The sequence below is a fragment of the Lolium rigidum genome, chromosome 7, assembly GCF_022539505.1.
Source record: "Lolium rigidum isolate FL_2022 chromosome 7, APGP_CSIRO_Lrig_0.1, whole genome shotgun sequence".
NCBI classification, from domain to species: domain Eukaryota; kingdom Viridiplantae; phylum Streptophyta; class Magnoliopsida; order Poales; family Poaceae; genus Lolium; species Lolium rigidum.
This window is the reverse complement of record NC_061514.1, coordinates 277,476,085-277,494,999: the sequence shown is the minus strand read 5'-3', so window position 1 is coordinate 277,494,999 and position 18,915 is coordinate 277,476,085. Positions and strand designations below refer to the sequence as shown.

The 18,915-nt window shown below is 47.6% G+C and overlaps 1 pseudogene; it reads left to right on the top strand.

Annotated features, from left to right (window-relative positions):
* Nucleotides 1–17,847, top strand: part of LOC124672808 — a 47,987-nt pseudogene extending 30,140 nt beyond the window's left edge.
* Nucleotides 17,848–18,915: the final 1,068 nt, after the last annotated feature.

Genomic DNA, 18,915 nt, shown 5'->3' with positions numbered 1-18,915 from the left:
CAAGGACTAGCACATGGCAATATAACATTTTGGGTAGAGATTGTGCTAATGTCCACATGAGGCTCACAAGATGTTACCTTAGTGATACTAGCCTCATGAGCTAACTTTAGCTCATCGTAGGAAGTTAGAAGATCCTCAAGAGAGTGTGAGAGCGTTTTATTGTTTTCTTCCAATTCCCTACAATTGCTAGTTAGCAACTCAAGTTGAGCCCTCAACTCAACATTCTCCTTTAAGATAGATGCTTCACAAGAATTAGAGTTAGTAGCACAAGCATCAACAATAGTTTTCTCATTTTCATGCATATAGGATTCAATTTTTTGTGTAAGCATGAAATTAGCATGCTTCTCATCTTTTAGCTCATGCTTGAGGAGAGTGAATCTCATTTCCTCATTTTCAACATGGGACTCCAACTTCACTATGGTTTCCTTATATTTATTCAAGATATCCATAGAGTGTTCGAGATTAGCACGAGCTCTTATTACCATGAAGAGAAGCATATATCGTTGCCATATTATGCACCAAGGTATTATATTCTTCATCATTATCATCATCATCACTCTCATCATTAGAGGAAGTGTTAGAAGTCAAAGTAGGAGATAACTTTGATCCATTTGCCATAAGGCACATGTGCATACCGGAGAATGAAGATGAAGATATTCTTGAATCCTCATTTGAAAACATGTCTTGATCCATAGAGTGTTCGGTTTCCTCTACATTGTTAGTCAACAAACAACTAGAGGAAATATAAGCATTTTGATTATGAGGGCAAGACAAGGTAAGCATATCTTCATGAGATCTATGTAAGCAATTTACACATGATATGCAAGGACTATCAACATAAGCATGTAGGTCATTTTCGATGCTAGATGTGTTTAAGTCCAAAGAGGAAACATTGCAATGAGATAGAGATGAAGAGTCATCACTATTGAGCACAATATCAACATTGCAATTTCCCTCACCACTCACCATATCATTACCTTGTGTCTTGCAACACGTTGGTGAAGTGGAAGAAGATGATAACTCATCACGGCCGGAGGTGGAAGCAACTTGAAGCTCTTCATGATGTGAAGAAGAAGAGAGCTCCTCGGAGTCACCACCGACCAAATGAGAAGTGGATCCACCAAACATTTCCTTAAGCTTGATCCACATCTCATGAGACGACTTTCGCTTTATATATATCAAGAACCTACGAAAATCGGGTCTCAAGGAGAATAAAAGCTCATTAGATACTTGAGCTTCAAGATGTAAGTTTTCTCATCCTCTAAAGATAGATTTTGAGGATCCATCGGAGGAGAAAAACCTACATCTAGAAATTGCTCAATGTTTGGACACGAGGTCCGAAGTTTACAAAGCAAGCAATTTCGCCACAAATGATAATTTGTGCCAACAAAGATAATTGTGTCATTGTGCACTAAATTACTAGCCGACATCTTTACTCTCAAGGCGGTGAAGCCTAAAACAAGGAGAGACCTTGCTACGATACCAATTGAAAGATCGAGATGTCGCCTAGAGGGGGGGGTGAATAGGCAATTACAAACTCTTGCGGATTTGTCTTGTATGAATGCGGAATTAAACTATCGTTTAGTTAACAAGCACAAACCCTAAATATGCTAAGCTCAACTAAGTGTAACAATAGCAACTAGAGCTAAGCAAGATAGGCACAAGATATATGTAGCACAAGTGATAGCAAGATATATGTACTTCAAGCACGATGGCTATCACAAGGAAAGAGAGCTCGGGTATAGAAATAGCAGAGGCACGCGGAGACGAGGATGTATTCCCGTGTTCCCTTGCTTTGCAACAAGGTACGTCACGTTTGGAGGAGTGGAGGTCCCACGAAGGATTCCCGCGCCACGAAGGCTCACCCTATTCTCCGAACCACACCCACGAAGGATAATGGCCCTTTCCTTATGGTTAGCTTTTCCTCCGCTCCGGAGATGGCAAGCTCCACAACCACTTCACAAGCTCCACGAAGGAGAAGCCCGGGTCTCTTCACAATCTTCTTGAAGAGATCACCGGAGCACCAATCACCAAGCCAACTAGGAGGTCACCCTCCAAGAGTAACAAGCTCACGGTCTCTCACTCGAACAAATCGTGGTGGAGAGCTCAACACTATGCAATGATGCAAAGCAAGAACACGGAGGTGTTCAAGTCCTTCACACTCAAATCCCACCAAAGCAACGAATGCTAGGATGAGATTGGAGAGGAAGAACAAGGGGGAAAGTCAACTAAAGACTCCAAGATCTAGATCCCAAGAGATTCCCTCACTAAGAGAAGAAATGGTTTGGTGGAAGTGTAGATCTAGATCTCCTCTCTTAGATCCCTCAAGAATGAGCAAGAATCATGGGGGGGAACAAGAGAGAGAGCAAGTTCTTCAAATGGTAGCAATGGAGGAGAGAGAATAGGAAGAACTTCCTTGGCTCAAGGTGGAAGAAGCCTATTTATAGCAAAGGGAGAAATAGAGCTGTTGGGGAAAAAACTGTGTGCAAATCGCATAAAAAACGCCCAGAAAAAGAGCCCAGCCGGTTGCCGGGCCGGTCGACCGGCTCTGGGCAGCGAGAGCCCGGTCGGTGGCCCGGTCCGGCCGGCCCAGCACCGGGAGCGGCCGGAGGCGCAGGGCGGCGGACGGGCCGAGGCCGCGCGGGAGAGCCGGGCCGCGGGCTGGGCCGGCGGGGAGATGAGGCCCAGCACCGGCCAGGAGGCTAGCCAGCCAAGGGCGCGCGGGTGGGCCGGCGGAGCCAACGGCCCAGTTGCGCACGGCGGCGCGGAGGCTTCAGGCCGCGCGGGGGCGAGCGGCCGCGTGGACCGTGCGGCGCGAGGTGGCCCGGGTGCGGTGCCGGTCGGACCGGGGTGCGCGCGGGTGGGCCGGTTGCGGACCGGGCCCGGGACCGGTCATAGGCCAGAAAGCCCCTGGATCCCGGCCGGATGGCAATGGCGCCGGGCCGGTCAGCGACCGGGTGGGCCGGCGCCGAGCCCGGCTGGCCGGCGAGCCGACCGGCTGCCCCTTCCCATTTTTTTTCCTTTTCTTTTTATTCTTTTTCCTTTTTCCCTTTTCTTTAATAACTATTGCTCCCGAACTCCGAATCGCATGAAACCAATTTTGTTTGGAAGATAACAACAAATGCTATCTTATAGAAAGTGAAAACCCAAGAATCTGTAGGAGGATTTTATCATGAATATAAAAGGTAGAACCTTATATCATGAATAACAGGTAAAATCACCCAACCTCGAAAACGCAATAGAAGATGCATGTGAACTCCGTTTTCGATGAACTTGGGCTTGTTGTAAAGCTAGCAACAAGCTCAAGAACCTCACACCGAGAAATACCAAGAAGCAATAAGAATATGCAACGCATGCAAGGATTGAGCTCCCTAAGACGATGTGATCAAGTTACCCAACCGAAAGCCCCTCTTAATAGTGCGGCTATCTATCCTATAATCCGGTCTCCCATCAACCACCTCGAGACCGGTAAAAGGAAAACCTATCAAGGTCATACCTTTGCCTTGCGCATCCCATCACTTGATCATTGTCGCTTCGTGTATACTCACAAATGCTCCCCCATACACTATGATGGGAAAGCTTCATTGATGCACATCTTCACATGTCCATTATCACCAAATGGACGGCAAGCTCCAAGCATGTGATCCACTCAAGATGCTCATCTTGAACTTGCCCAACTCAACCTTGTATCTTCTCATACTCACTTGAGATAGAGCATGGCTAGTATTGGGTTCCACATAAGAACTCCATCTTCATTTCTTCTTATTGATCATGTCACATGTATATATCTTCATACCGATGATCTTGATGCCAATACACAAGATATACCTTTATCTTCATGGCATCCATACTTGAATCCAACACATGGAGAGCAAGTAGTACCTATGGAATATTCCTTCATATAAACTCAATGAAAACATTAGTCCATAGGGGTTGTCATTAATTACCGAAACCACACATAGGGGCAATGTACCCTTACAAGTATACACCGCAGTATACTTTGCAGAAGGGCCCCCTTTCCCCGGCCGCCGTTCCGTGAACGGGTGCTTGACGACACAACGACGCCGATCTGCCTCTCCGGCGCAGAACCACGGCAGTCCCTGCCGTCCGGTGAACGAGTCCTTGATGCAAAGACCGTGCCGGCCTGCCTCAGCATTATGCCGAGCCGTGTTGCCGCGCTTCGGGCCGTGTGTCCCGCGCCACTGCTTGTTCGCCTTCTTGCCGGTGAACCAATAGGCTGATCATTGGAATAAGGAAACCGATGACGGCCGGTCGCAAGATTAAATTGCGATCGGCCGTCATCGGCTCCTTATTCCAACGATTAGTCTATTCATTCACCGGGCAAAAAGGCGAAGAGTGCAGGCGCTGAGACACGGCTCGAAGCACGGCAACGAGGGTCGGCATGATGCTAGGGAGGCGACACCGTCTTTGCATTAAGGACTCGTTCACGTACTGGACGGCGAGAGAAGAAAAGTGGTGATGCACCGGAGAGGCGAGGTCAGCGTTGTTGTCTCGTCAAAGACTCGTTCACGGAACGGCGGCCGGGAAAGGGGGGCCCGTCTACAAAGTATATTGCGGCGTATAGGTGACCAAACATTCTAATCATCGGCACTAAAATGGAAGAAAGAGCCAAGTGGTATCTCAACTAGATATCATATGCCTCATACTTTGTTGGTCGAAAGAAATATTAACATTCCGGGATGGGGTCAGTGAGGCTAGGTAGAATGCACAAGAGATTGATATTTGTGCCATCGCACCAGGCTCACTGGCCCCACCCCGGAGTGTACAAGTGACCAAACAATTTAATCATCGGCACTAAAATGGAAGAAAGGCCAATGCAATTAAGAAGTAGCTAGTATGAACTAAATGGAATGCCTCATACTTTGTTGGTCGAAACAAATATTAACATCCAGGGATGGAGTAAGTGAGGCCGGGTAGGATGCACAAAATATTGATATTTGTGCCATCACACCAGGCTCACTTGCTCCACCCCCGAGTGTACTAGTGATCGACCAACCATCTAATCATCGGCAAGTACAAAAATACCAACAAACCAGCAACCATGTTGACATAAGTCAAGATGCTCAAACACACATAGCATGCATGAAGCAGATGCTCCAAAGGGATTATTCATCACTTGGTATATAGACCAAGTGATGCTTTGGCAAAAGAGAGGCCAATCAAGAACCGATAAATCAAGTAAGTGATAGATATGCCTAAACAAGCAACAACACATAGCATATCCCAGCTAACCGGATGAGACAAGTCTTGGTAGCCAAGCTGAATCACCTAGCACCACCTAGCCTTTTAAAACCATCGAAGCAGTCCTTTTTCTTCAAAGGATACCACGGTGGCATTCATTTACATGATCCCCTCTGTGGATATCTCTATTTTCATCAAAGCCAACAAGAAAAGGATACCACGAGTGTCATTCATTTACATGATTCCCTAATGTGAATATCTCTATTTTAGTATACCATCATAAGCATTCCATTTAAATCACACATTTTAGTATTTGTTCTTATCCAAGTTTTTGCCTCGGCCTTTGCATCATTGGCTGAGCCAAGACATCAAGCATCCGGCCAGGGAGCATTCTTTCTTTTTAGGGAACTATATGAACTATATGCACATGATCCGAGTAAGCATCCCCACTAATCGGAGCATTATAAGCATAGTAGCATACCATAAGCTCACAAGAATCCATCAAGTAAATCTTCACAAGGATACCACAGTAGCATAGTAGCATACTATAAGCTCACAAGAATCCATCATTTTCTTCACAAGGATACCACAGTAGCATACCATAGTAGCATTTCATGCATTTAAATGAACCGAGTAGCATCAAAACCAACCAAATGTCCAACTAGCAAGCAATACCAAGTGAGCAAGTCTTCATTACCTTGTACAGGTTCAGACATGGATTTATTTCCAACAAAGGATGGAAATCAAATTAGCATCATTGAATTAAATTGAATCATTACCATCACATGGTTCATCAATAACAAGTGGCAGTAAACCTCCACAAACAACAGGTACATATGATCCAGTAAGCCACACAGGCATAGCAAGTGATATAAGTTGACAATAACCAACACCAATATGTAGTAGCAGCATAGAAGTGTCACTGATATAGAACACTCCAATAAGCATCACTAGCTCACCAGTTAATGGTAAGCAAGTACAGAGAGGCATAGACAATTTCTATTGCTTAAGACAAGCAACAACAAGGATTAGCAAGCATAACAATATACTAACCACTAGCAATCCAAGCTCCAAATGGAACCTTTGGAGCAGATATATATAGAGCCAATATAGCATGTCACTCCAAATGAAACTATCCATATGCAGGCAACAAAGTAATTTATTCATATACTGCACATGAGCAGCATCACTGAATCAAAGAAACTAGTAGCAATGCATCCAGAGCAACAACATCAATGCATCCAGAGCAACAGCAATGCATCCAGAGCAGCAGCACAACCTAGAAGCACGAGCATTTCATCGAGCACTTTGTGCTCGCGCGGGAGAGGAAGAGGGAGGGGAGGGGAGAGAGTTCACCGACGACAGGGGTGGACGAGGAGGTTGACGACGACGGCAGCGGTGGAGGAGGAGGAGGACGCGGCGGATCCTCCACCTTCACGCGACGGCGGCCCCTCCTCGCCGTAGCGGCAGCTTGTGCTGCAGGTGGCGGGGATGGGAGGACCGTGGCGGCATGCGGCCCTCGCGGAGGAAGGCGGCGGCGACGGCAATGGCGACGACCATGGCGGCGCGCGGCGGATCGAAGGAGAGGGGAGAGGGGAGAGGTGAACAGGCGGGGGAGGGCACGGGCGAGATGATATAAGTTACCTTAATTCTGTGGCGCACCCGAGCAAGTGCGCCACAAAATCAACTACTTCTGTGGCACACCGAAGCACGTGCGCAACAGAAAGATTTATTTCTGTGGCGCAGCACGCCATGTGCACCACAGAAATACCTACACTAATAATTGGTGGTGGCAGGATGTGGGCTCCATACAATTTCTGTGGCGCAATGTTCAGCAGTGCGCCACAAAATTAAGCTATTTCTGTGTCTGTGGCGCATTTTCAGTGGTGCGCCACAGAACTAAGCTCTGCCTATAAGGGTTTTCCTACTAGTGATCACATCACCAAACCCTGCAAAAACAAGTTAGACGTCTCTAATTTGGTTTGCATATTTTACGTGGTTTAGGGTTTTCGAGTAATATCCAATCTACCTACGAACATGAACCACAACGGTGATACTAGTGTGATCAATAGAAAGAGTAAATTGGATCTTCACTATAGTGGGAGAGACAGACACCCGCAAAGCCACTTATGCAATACAAGTTGCATGTCGAGCGTGGAGCAAATCTCATGAACGCGGTCATGTAAAGTTAGCCCGAGCCGCTTCATCCCACTATGCCACAAAGATGCAAAGTACACGAACTAAAGACAACAAAGCATCAACGCCCACAAAACAATTGTGTTCTACTCGTGCAACCAATCTATGCATAGACACGGCTATGATACCACTGATGGGATTCGTAGCATAGAAAACAAAAATTTCCTACCGCAAGAACGAAAAACCAAGCCAAGATGCAATCTAGTAGATGGGAGCAACGAGGAGATCACGAGACTAACCCTTGAAGATTTCCAAAGCCTACGAGATTAGATCTCGTTGTTGCAGAAGATGATCACTTGCCGCTTTCAAAAGCGCGTAGAAGATCTTGACGGTGCCACAATCGGGCAGCACCTCCGTACTCGGTCACACGTTCGGTGTTGATGAAGACGACGTCCTCCTCCCCGTTCCAGCGGGCAGCGGAAGTAGTAGATCCTCCTCAGAATCCCGGCAGCACGACGGCGTGGTGGAGGTGGTGGTGGAGAACTCCGGCAGGGCTTCGCCTATGCGCTGCGGGAGTATTATGTGGAGGAGGAGAGGCTAGGGTTTGGGGAGAGGGGAGGGGCACTTGGGCGCCGGCCCTTGGATGCCCTAGGTGCCAAGCCATGGGCAGCCCCCTCCCTCTCCTCCTCATTATATAGGTGGAACCCCAAGGGTCTGCCCAAAGTCTTCGAATAAGACCCCAACAGAAAAACTGCCTTATGGATGAAACCTAGAGGGACATGGACTCTCCCCTTCCCCCTTTACTTGGCCGGCCAAGGAGGTGGAGTCCACCATGGACTCCACCCTCCCACTTGGTTGGCTGGTTAGGGTTTGTGGAGTCCCTCCGGGACTCCTCCTTCCATAGTGATTTATTCCGGATAATTCTAGAAACCACCTTCCATAAATTCACCGGATCATTTCCAAACTTGGAAAGTGACTTCCTATATATGAATCTTATTCTCCGTACCATTCCGGAACTCCTCGTGATGTCCTGGATCCCATCCGAGACTCCGAACAAAACTTCGAATTCCATTCCATATTCCATATCTACTTAAACGACATCAAACCTTAAGTGTGTCACCCTACGGTTCGCGAACTATGCAGACATGGTTGAGACTTCTCTCTGACCAATAACCAATAGCGGGATCTGGAGATCCATAATGGCTCTCACATATTCAACGATGACTTAGTGATCGATTGAACCATTCACATACGATACCAATTCCTTTTGTCACGCGATATTTTACTTGTCCGAGGTTTGATCATCGGTATCTCTATACTTTGTTCAACCTCGTCTCCTGATAAGTACTCTTTACTCGTACCGTGGTATGTGATCTCTTATGAACCATTCATATGCTTGCAAGCTAATTAGACGACATTCCACCGAGAGGGCCCAGAGTATATCTATCCGTCATCGGGATGGACAAATCCCACTGTTGATCTATATGCCTCAACTCATACTTTCCGAATACTTAATCCCACCTTTATAACCACCCATTTACGCAGTGGCGTTTGATGTAATCAAAGTACCCTTCCGACATAAGTGATTTACATGATCTCATGGTCGAAGGACTAGGTAACTATGTATCGAAAGCTTATAGCAAATGAACTTAAAGATGTGATCTTATGCTACGCTTAATTGGGTGTGTCCATTACATCATTCATCAATGACATAACCTTGTTATTAATAACATCCAATGTTCATGATCACGAAACGATGACCATCTATTAATCAACAAGCTAGTTATACAAGAGGCTTACTAGGGACTCCTTGTCGTTCACATAACACACATGTATCAATGTTTCGGTTAATACAATTATAGCATGGTATGTAAACATTTATCATAAACATGAAGATATATAATAACCACTTTATTATTGCCTCTTGGGCATATCTCCAACAGCCCTAACTTACAAGTTTGATCAGAAAAAAAGAATACAAGAACTTTTTAATATTATGCATCTACTTTGTTGGCGCCCTTCTATTTCTCAGTTTTGTTGTTTCGCCTCTTATCACCCTCTCTGGTGCTATGAAAAAATGAAGGAGGTATATGTAGATGGTATAAGGTCAAGACAGACACAGAGGTGCAAGATTCAGCAAGATCGGATGATCAAGGGGGAGTGGACCCACCACGATGCGTCATGGTAGAGCAGACAAACTATGGAGCCTCTGACTCCCCTCTTCTGTCTCATGCACTCCGTCTTTGGCTGTTTCTACCATTAGATGCTAAAATAATAAGTTTTCTTGGAAAATCCCATAAATACATAAAACTGTAGGGAAATAGAATAAATTAGGCAAATAATATGGGTACTATCATTACAAACTTCGAAAATACATAGACATATTTTTGACGTATCAGTGCCTACCGGCGGCCCGCAACATCAACTTACCGGTGGTTAGTCTGACCGTGCCGTGGGGATAAGCACGGCTGAAGTCCGAGGGATATGCTCCATGGATGTGGCCCATGCGGCGGTCCTCCCAAGACAACGGCGGCTGGACAGATGGTCCATGCTATATTTACATTCTCTATGGTACATAAGGATCATGGTCCATGTACCAGCGGCCTGCTCACACACAACATCATTGTGACCCACACATTGAAGAAGGATTTTGGAAGGGACAGAAAACACATCTGATATGTCACCATTTGGGCACAACCCATCGTAATACAAACCTTCACTTAACCCCCCCCCCCACCACCACCACCAGCACCACCGTCGGATGTCACTAAAATGATAAATCACATTAATTCGTTCATTCATAACCCTCACCTAGGCAGATTTTTTGTGTGGCTATTATAGCATCGTTGAAGCACTTTATTTCGTGATGGGCCAAAACTGTACCAAAATCATGGAAAAATTTGGAAACATCTATGTAGGAAAATATGAGTACGCAGCCGAACGGTGGCTATACCCGGGAAATACAGAAGCCGGCCAAAAGCGACAACCGACGCTTGCCCATTCATGCAGAACCAGTGCTGAGTAGGCATGAACATGGGACAATCGCCAGTTGACGAGGCATACAGGATGTTCACGAGGTGGCATGAACATGGTGGCATGAACATGTAACAATAGCCATTTGCACGCGCCTGCCAGACGATTGCTGGACGAGGATGCACATACAACCATGGCCGCCACACGATCGCCGCGTGGTAACTATGTGGAGCATTCCACTCCTTCACATGTGTAGTCTTGCCACACAGGCAGCCGTCCCCACGTAGTATCCATTCTCCATGGAACTTATATTAGATACGCTATGCGGACTATTTGAATTTGTTTTCATTGGGTTTATTGTGAATCATAATATTTGTTTCGGAATTTATATCTTGAATTTTGTTAATTTTGGATTTCTTTTAATTGTCGAAATAAAAACACTGGTTAAAACGTAATGTTATTTTGATAATTACTCTGATATAGGTCCTTTTACTTTTAGAATGAGAATTAAATAGGTGGATTAGTGGATGGGAGAGAGTGATGGATTTGAGAGCATTGTACCATATGCATGAATAATGACATAAGAGCTTACATATCCATATCTCAAAGCAAACAAAAGATTTATCATAAATTGAAATATGCATACATGTTCACTTTCCTCCAATCGATATATATGAAACGTGGATGCAATAGTCCGCTAAAGATTCATATTGTATGCGTTCTCATTTGCACTGTTAAGTAACTGGAACTGATTCAAACGTACGTGCACACGCAGACGAGAGTTGCTTCACCAACGGGTACCTAGACACCGTCGCCTAGCAAGGGATAGACTACTAAGTTATCGGTTTTTTGTTTCTCTCTCCTAGGGCTCGGGCGACTCTAATGGCGATCGCCTAGAACTAGGGTTAGAATCCACCTTTGAGACGTGCTCGCGGGCGCGAGTCCTCTCCCGTGTCTTCCCCACCCTCTCGGCCAACCCAGAAACCCTCACCTGCATTCCTCGCTGACTCGGGGCGATAAAGGGGCTCTCCTGGATTGCTACCCGCCCTTGGTTAGTTGTGGATCGGGAGAGTGGAAGATGACGGGTTCACCGACTGTGGAGGGAAGAGGCAAGACGGTGATTACTGCTTCCTCCATGGAGGCTGGAGGATCATCGAGGGGCAACGCATCTGCCCCTTCTTCAATGGCGGCGGCGCCTGGATCTGAGGATAATGTTTCAGAGATGATGGGCCGCCTGCGTCTTACGGCGGCGGAGGCCGAGGCGGTCGTGATCGACGACAGCGTTGAGGAGATTCCAGTCCATTCCAAGTGGACACTGGTTGGCAAGGTCCTCTCTCCTTCTGTGCTGCATATTAGTACGATCGCTTCGGCGTTGCGCCCGGCGTGGGGTAACCCACGCGGCTTACTTCTGAATCCTGCTGGAAACAATGTTTTCATTGCGGAATTTGCTACAAAGGCGGACATGGACCGTGTGTTGGATGGCCCGCCATGGGTTGTGGGTAAGCACGCGGTTCTCCTGCAAGGTTTCAATGTTGATCTCAAGCCGCAGGATATGGTGTTCAATAGGCTGAAGATTTGGGTTCGGATCATCAACCTACCCTTCGGCTACATGCACAGAAAGGCAGGTGCAACAATTGCCAGTTCTATTGGTGTGGAGGGCAGTACGCCGGTGGTGGATTGTGATGCAGATGGAAGGTGCTGGGGCAGCTTTATGCGAGTTCGGGCTGAGATTGACGTCGACCAGCCGTTGCGGCGGGGAGTCACAGTCTTTTCACAGCGTCGTCAAGCAACTGATTGGTTTGATCTCCAGTACGAGAATTTACCTCTTTACTGTTTCTCTTGTGGCATCCTTGGACACTCTTCAACTGAATGTAAAGATCCTGGAGAAAGGGATGCTGAGGGGAAACTCCCATACTCGGCTGACCGTTTGTGCGCTCCCGATGAAAGGAAGAAGAAAAATCAAGGAGCAAGGTCTTCGAGTGGGTCTGGTTCGACTGGGCATGGTCGGCCGTCTTCACCTGCCAAGGCAAGGCCAGGTCAGTCATACCATAAAGGTGGGGCAGCAGAAAAACAACAGAGGACGGATGATGTTGATGATGCCTCGTCCCCAGCGAAGAATAAGCAGGCACGTTCACGTACCAAGCTCCCCAAGGCTAGCACGGTTCCAAACAAGTTTAAAGATCCAGTTCAGGATGGGAATGCTCTTGTGGGCCAGAAACGTAAAAATCAGCAGGTTTATCGCCCAAGGGCCCCTTCCAAGCTGGCAGATGAGCCAGCGAATCAGCTAGCGTTGGTGATTCATCACAATACTTCTGTTGCTGTCGAAGGTGATGTGCACACCGACGAGACAGTGAGCGATGATTCTAACAAGAAGAGAAGGAATGATGTCAATGGATCGGCGGATCAGGCGGGCGGCGGGCGCTGTTGATCAGCCCCGCCACACGCAATGAGGATCCTATGCTGGAACTGTCGTGGATTGGGGTCGGACGCGACAGTTGGCGAGCTCCGCTGGCTTGTGAGAGCTCATCGCCCCTCCCTCCTCTTTCTTTCTGAAACGAAGATGAGGGATACCAGAGTACGGAGCTTTATGTGGTCTTTAGGCTATTCGGGATGCTATGCTGTGAGTAGTGTAGGTCTCAGTGGTGGCCTAGCATTATTTTGGTTGTCGTCTGTTTCTGTTACTTTGAAACCTTGTAATGCACGGTGCATTGATGTTCATATTACACCGGAAAATGGAATAAAATGGCGAGCAACCTTTGTGTATGGTGAACCTCGCCGAGAACGTCGTCCTGAGTTCTGGGAGTTTCTCCGTTTTATGCGATCTCAATGGGATGGCCCCTGGTTGTGTTGTGGGGATTTTAATGAGGTGTTGAGCCAGGATGAACATCTAGGGCCTCGTAATAGGACCGAAGCACAAATCAGCGCCTTCCAGGATTGCTTGCAGGATTGTGAACTCTTGGACTTGGGGTTTGTGGGCCCCAAGTATACATGGAATAATCGACAAGATTGTGACAGTAATGTGAAAGTACGTCTTGATCGGGCGGTCGCAAATGGTGATTTCTCCTGCATGTTTGAGGACTGTGTGGTGGATAATTTGATTACTACTGCCTCTGACCATTACGCTATCCTCATTTCCCTAGAGAAAAGGTCAAAAGAGGCTAACATAATGCCTGTTCAACGTGGCTTCAGGTTTGAAGCTATGTGGCTGCGAGCACCAGATTATAAAGAAGTGCTCGAGAAGGCATGGTCTGAGGGGTGTGATGGCTCTCGGTCCCTTCGTTCGACTTGGTCTAACCTAGGCCGGGTGGCCTCGTCTTTGAAGGATTGGAGCCGTGCCACCTTTGGTTCGGTGCGGAAGAAGATCAGGCAGCTCGAGGGCAAATTGCATGATATTCGAGAACGGCAGTACGTCCGTAGAGAATGTTAAGGAAGAGAGAGAGGTTGAGCACGAGCTATGTGAGCTCTTTGAGCGTGAGGAAATCATGGCGCGACAGAGATCTCGTGTTGATTGGCTCAAGGAGGGAGATCGGAATACCTCCTTCTTTCATGCGAGGGCATCGGCACGGCGGCGAACGAACAAGATTGATTCGTTGGTGCGTGCGGATGGTTCTAAGTGCGAGGCACAGGAGGAGATTAAAGGTATGGTACAGAATTTTTATGAGGACCTTTTTTCTTCTGAACCATGTGCTTCAGTTGATGCAGTTCTTGATGCGATTCCTCCGAAAGTGACGACTAATATGAATGATGATCTATGCAAACCATACACTGATGAGGAAATTGGTGCTGCACTTTTCCAAATGGGTCCAACTAAAGCATCTGGGCCTGATGGTTTTCCAGCGTTGTTTTATCAAACTCATTGGGATTTCTTTAAGGAAGAAATTTGTAATGCTGTTCGGGCGTTCATCTCTGGTGGTGAGGTGCCTGAAGGGTTTTGTGACTCTATCATTGTCCTTATTCCGAAGGTATCCAAGCCAAAACATCTCAAGAATTTTCGTCCTATCAGTTTGTGCAATGTAATCTATAAGATTGCCTCCAAAGTTTTGGCAAATAGATTGAAAGTGATTCTGCCTATGATTATTTCTGAACAACAAAGTGCTTTTATTCCGGGAAGGCTAATCACAGACAATGCTCTCATCGCTTTTGAATGTTTACATACAATTCGACATCAAGATTGCAAAAGACCTTTCTTTGCCCTCAAGATTGACATGATGAAGGCATATGATAGGGTCGAGTGGGATTATTTGCATGGATGTCTGAGTAAGCTTGGCTTTGCCCCTGCATGGATCCAATCAGTGATGCGATGTGTAACTTGTGTTCGCTATGCTGTTCGTGTTAACGGGGACCTCACTAATCCAGTGGTTCCATCCAGGGGTATTCGACAAGGGGACCCCATCAGCCCCTACTTGTTTCTTTTATGCACAGAAGGCCTGTCATGTTTACTGCAAAAAAAGGAGGACCGTGGTGAGCTCTATGGAATCAGAAATGGTAGACTCGGCCCCCCTATCTCACATTTACTGTTTGCAGATGACAGCATTTTCTTTGCCCGGAGTGACAGTAGGAGTGTTGAGGCCCTCAAAAATACATTGAAGACATATTGTGATGGATCTGGCCAGAAGATCAACCTGGACAAATCCTCGGTCTTCTTTGGTAATCATTGTAGCGAGTTGATTAAGAATGGAGTGAAGGGTAGCCTGGAAGTACATAGCGACATCCTTAATGATTTCTATTTGGGCATGCCCACCTCGGTAGGGCGTTCGCCAATGGCCACCTTCAATTTCCTCTATGATATGATGTGGAAACGTATTAATGGAGTAACAGATCGGCCTATGTCTAGGGCAGGCAAAGAAGTATTTTTGAAGGCCGTCATCCAAGCCATTCCTACATACGTTATGAGTTGCTTCCAGATTCCCGTCTCAACTTGTGATAAGATGAGGGCCTCTATTTCTAACCAATGGTGGGGAGTTGAGGACGGTAAGAAGAAGTTGCATTGGCGATCCCTGGGATTGGCTCTCCACTCCTAAATCCCTTGGCGGCATGGGTTTCCGTGAACTTAACTTGTTTAATCAGGCCATGTTAGGGCGCCAGGGATGGAGATTGCTAACGGAGCCTACATCACTGTGTGCGAGGGTACTCAAAGGGAGGTACTTTCCCCATACAGATTTTTGGCACGCTCCAAAACCAAGATCGGCCTCATACACCTGGAGGAGCATTTTACATGGTCGTGAACTTTTGCTGCAAGGTGTTCAGTGGGGCATTGCAAATGGACGATCAGTTAACATCAAATCTGATCACTGGATTCCGGATTGCCCACCCTATTTGTTAACACCTATCAAGCCCATTCCTGATGCAGCCACGGTTCAGTGCTTGATTGATGACCAGTCTAGGACGTGGATCCCTGAAACTGTCTATGCTTTCTTTGATAAAGAGACTGCGGATCTAATTATGCAAATACAGATCAGTACGCATGAAGAAGCTGATTTTGTTCGCTGGCCACATACCAATAATGGTATCTACTCGGTTCGGTCAGCGTACAATATGGCCAGATCAACAAACTTCTTTGTCTCGTCGGAGTAAGCGAGGTGGAGGCATGTCCTCGGCTGCTGTGAATGAAGAGAAGGAGTGGAAAATGATCTGGAAAATAAACGCACCTGGGAAAATGAAAATTCATCTCCGGAGATTTGCACACGACTGCCTTCCGACCGGCGTCCAGCTAATTCGGCGTCATGTCCCTGCCAATGATGCTTGCGTCTTCTGTGCTAGAGATGAGGATGTGGAGCATGCAATGCTCCAATGTCAATTTGCAAAACAGGTATGGCGGGTAGTAAAAGAGACCTTCAGTATTCAGCTTGCTCGTTCTGAGTTTACATCACCGAAATATTGGCTTTTTGATTTCCTCTCTCGAGCAACTGAACTGGAAGCCACCACGCTTGCTGTTGGTTGTTGGCACATTTGGGATGCAAGGAATGATGCTAGGAACAACCAAGGAAGCCAAGATCCAAAACGTACAAGTGCAAAGATTATTGCCTACATTGAGATGATTGTTCAGCACTGCTTCAAGACCAAACCTGGCACTAGGCGTGAGACCAGCAAACTTCAAAAATGGTCTCCGCCGCCGTCAGGAGAGGTGCTCGTGAACGTGGACGCAGCTTTGTTTGCTGATCGACGTCGCATGGCCATGGGAGCGGTGTTCAGGGATCACACTGGACAATGTCTGCTAGCAGCGAGTGAGCCGTTGCTTGGCTTCACGTCTCCGGAATTAGCCGAGGCGCTGGCGTTACGGCGTGCGATGGCTATTGCTAGAGACATGGGCTTCAGCAGGGTAATCTTTGCGTCAGATTGTTTGTCCCTGATTCTACGTGTTAAGGCTACAAGTCCGGATCGCTCCCAAATAGGATCTGTGGTGATGGATATTAAACACCTGGCAGCAGGCTTCAGGTCGGCAACTTTTTGGCATGTCAACCGCTCTATTAACGAAGCAGCACACATTTTGGCTAGAACTTGTGATGTATCTAGCTTAGGTTTTATCTCTGATTTTGCCCCGGATTGTATCCGGAAGACTATTTGTATTGATAATATGTGATCAATAAAGTGCTGTGTTCTCTCAAAAAAAACGGGTACCTAGACACGCCCCTGGACTGGATTGCCGGCATGATCAGCAACGTCCGCCTCCGCGACCTCCCGACGTTCATCCGCACCACGGACGCTGACGACACAATGCTCACCATCAACATCAAGCAGTGCGAGCTCGACGCGCCCGCCGCCGACGGCATCCTCCTAAACACCTTCGACGACCTCGAGCGCGCCGCGCTGGACGCCATCCGCGCGCGCCTGCCCAACACCTTCACCATTGGCCCACTCGGCCCGGAGGTGTCGCCGCCGTCTTACCTCCCGTCGCTCACCTCGAGTCTGTGGAAGGAGGACGACCGGTGCGTCGCGTGGCTGGACGCGCAGCCGGCGGACGGCTCCGTGGTGTACGTCAACTTCGGGAGCATCACCGTGGTGACGAGGGAGCAGATGGTGGAGTTTGCGCGCGGGCTGGCCGCCGCCGGCAGCCCGTTCCTGTGGGTCGTCCGGCCCGACATGGTGCGGGACGGCGTCGACATGCTGCCGGTGCCGGAAGGGTTTGCTGAGGAGGTTGCGGGGCGGGGGCTGATGGTGGGGTGGTGCGACCAGGAAGCGGTGCTGGGCCACCGCGCCACAGGTGGGTTCCTGAGCCACTGCGGGTGGAACTCAACGGTGGAGAGCCTGCGCGCCGGCGTGCCGATGCTGTGCTGGCCCTTCTTCTCGGAGCAGGTGACCAACTGCCGGTACGCGTGCGAGGAGTGGGGTGTGGGCGTCGAGTTGTCGCGAGAAGCCGGCCAGGCAGAGGTGGAGGCCGCCGTGAAGGAGCTGATGGGAGACGGGGAGAAGGCGGCGGCAATGAGGAGGAAAGCGGCGGAGTGGAAGGAGAAGGCCGCGAGCGCGGTCGCGGCAGGCGGGTCGTCGCAACGGAACCTCGACAGGTTCGTCGACGAGGTCTTGCATAGTTCTAGCTAGTTAATGTTCCGGCAGTGTGTTGTTTGTGACCGGGATCGGAGTGGGCCTTCTACGGTTCTACCATCGTGGATTCGTGGGTGATAGACATGAAATTGCTGTTTCAAACTTTGTTTTTTTCGATAAAGGATGCTTTATTATTTTAAGAAACAATTACATCCAGCCTCTGCATAATCAGGATGCACACCCGTTTAAGTGTCTGGAGTCAAAAGATATAAAAAACTAGGCGAAATACATATCGAAGCGATGAATCATATAACGCCTAAGGTGAGGGTGGGGCTTCAATCCGTAGACTATGCTGCCACCCTTAGGAAAAAAGTATCCCTCGTCATAGCCTCCAACCGTGTACAGACCTCCGTAAATAGGTCTCGGTTCTCCACTCGATGAAGAGGTAATCACGAACGGAGAATACTGTACATCTGTAGATGACCTGCAACAAAGAACAATTTTTATCGTTAAAAATCTTGTCATTTCTACTTAGCCAAAACGCTCAGATAACTGCTAGCGTCCCCACCCTAAGAAGCAACTTGAACCTTGAATCGATACCGTGAAGCCAATTGCCAAAGACATTGGCCACACTAGTCGGGGGATACAGGGTAGACGCTACTTGGATGACTGACCATATAGATCTTGCAAATTGGCACTGGAAAAATAGGTGTTTAATGGTTTCATCATGATGACAGAAAACACACCATGAACTTCCGTGCCAATTCCTCTTAACAAGATTGTCTTTGGTAAGAATAACTCCTCGACGAAGATACCATCCAAATTTTTTAATATTTAATGGTATCTTCATCTTCCAAATTTTCTTATTATTATCAACTGGTATATCAGAATGAAGGATCGCATTTTATAAAGATTTGACTGAGAAAGTGCCATCGACATGAAGATTCCATCTAAATTCGTCCGGTTCAGGCGATAGGTGAATATCTCCCAGCCGGTGAATTAGAGTATTCCATGTCAGTAGCCTTTATCCAAGCAAAACCCATCTGACCGTCACATTCGGGGGTGAGGTAGCCATTACTGTGGCAATGGTATCACCTTTGCGACGAATAATACTATTCAAACTTT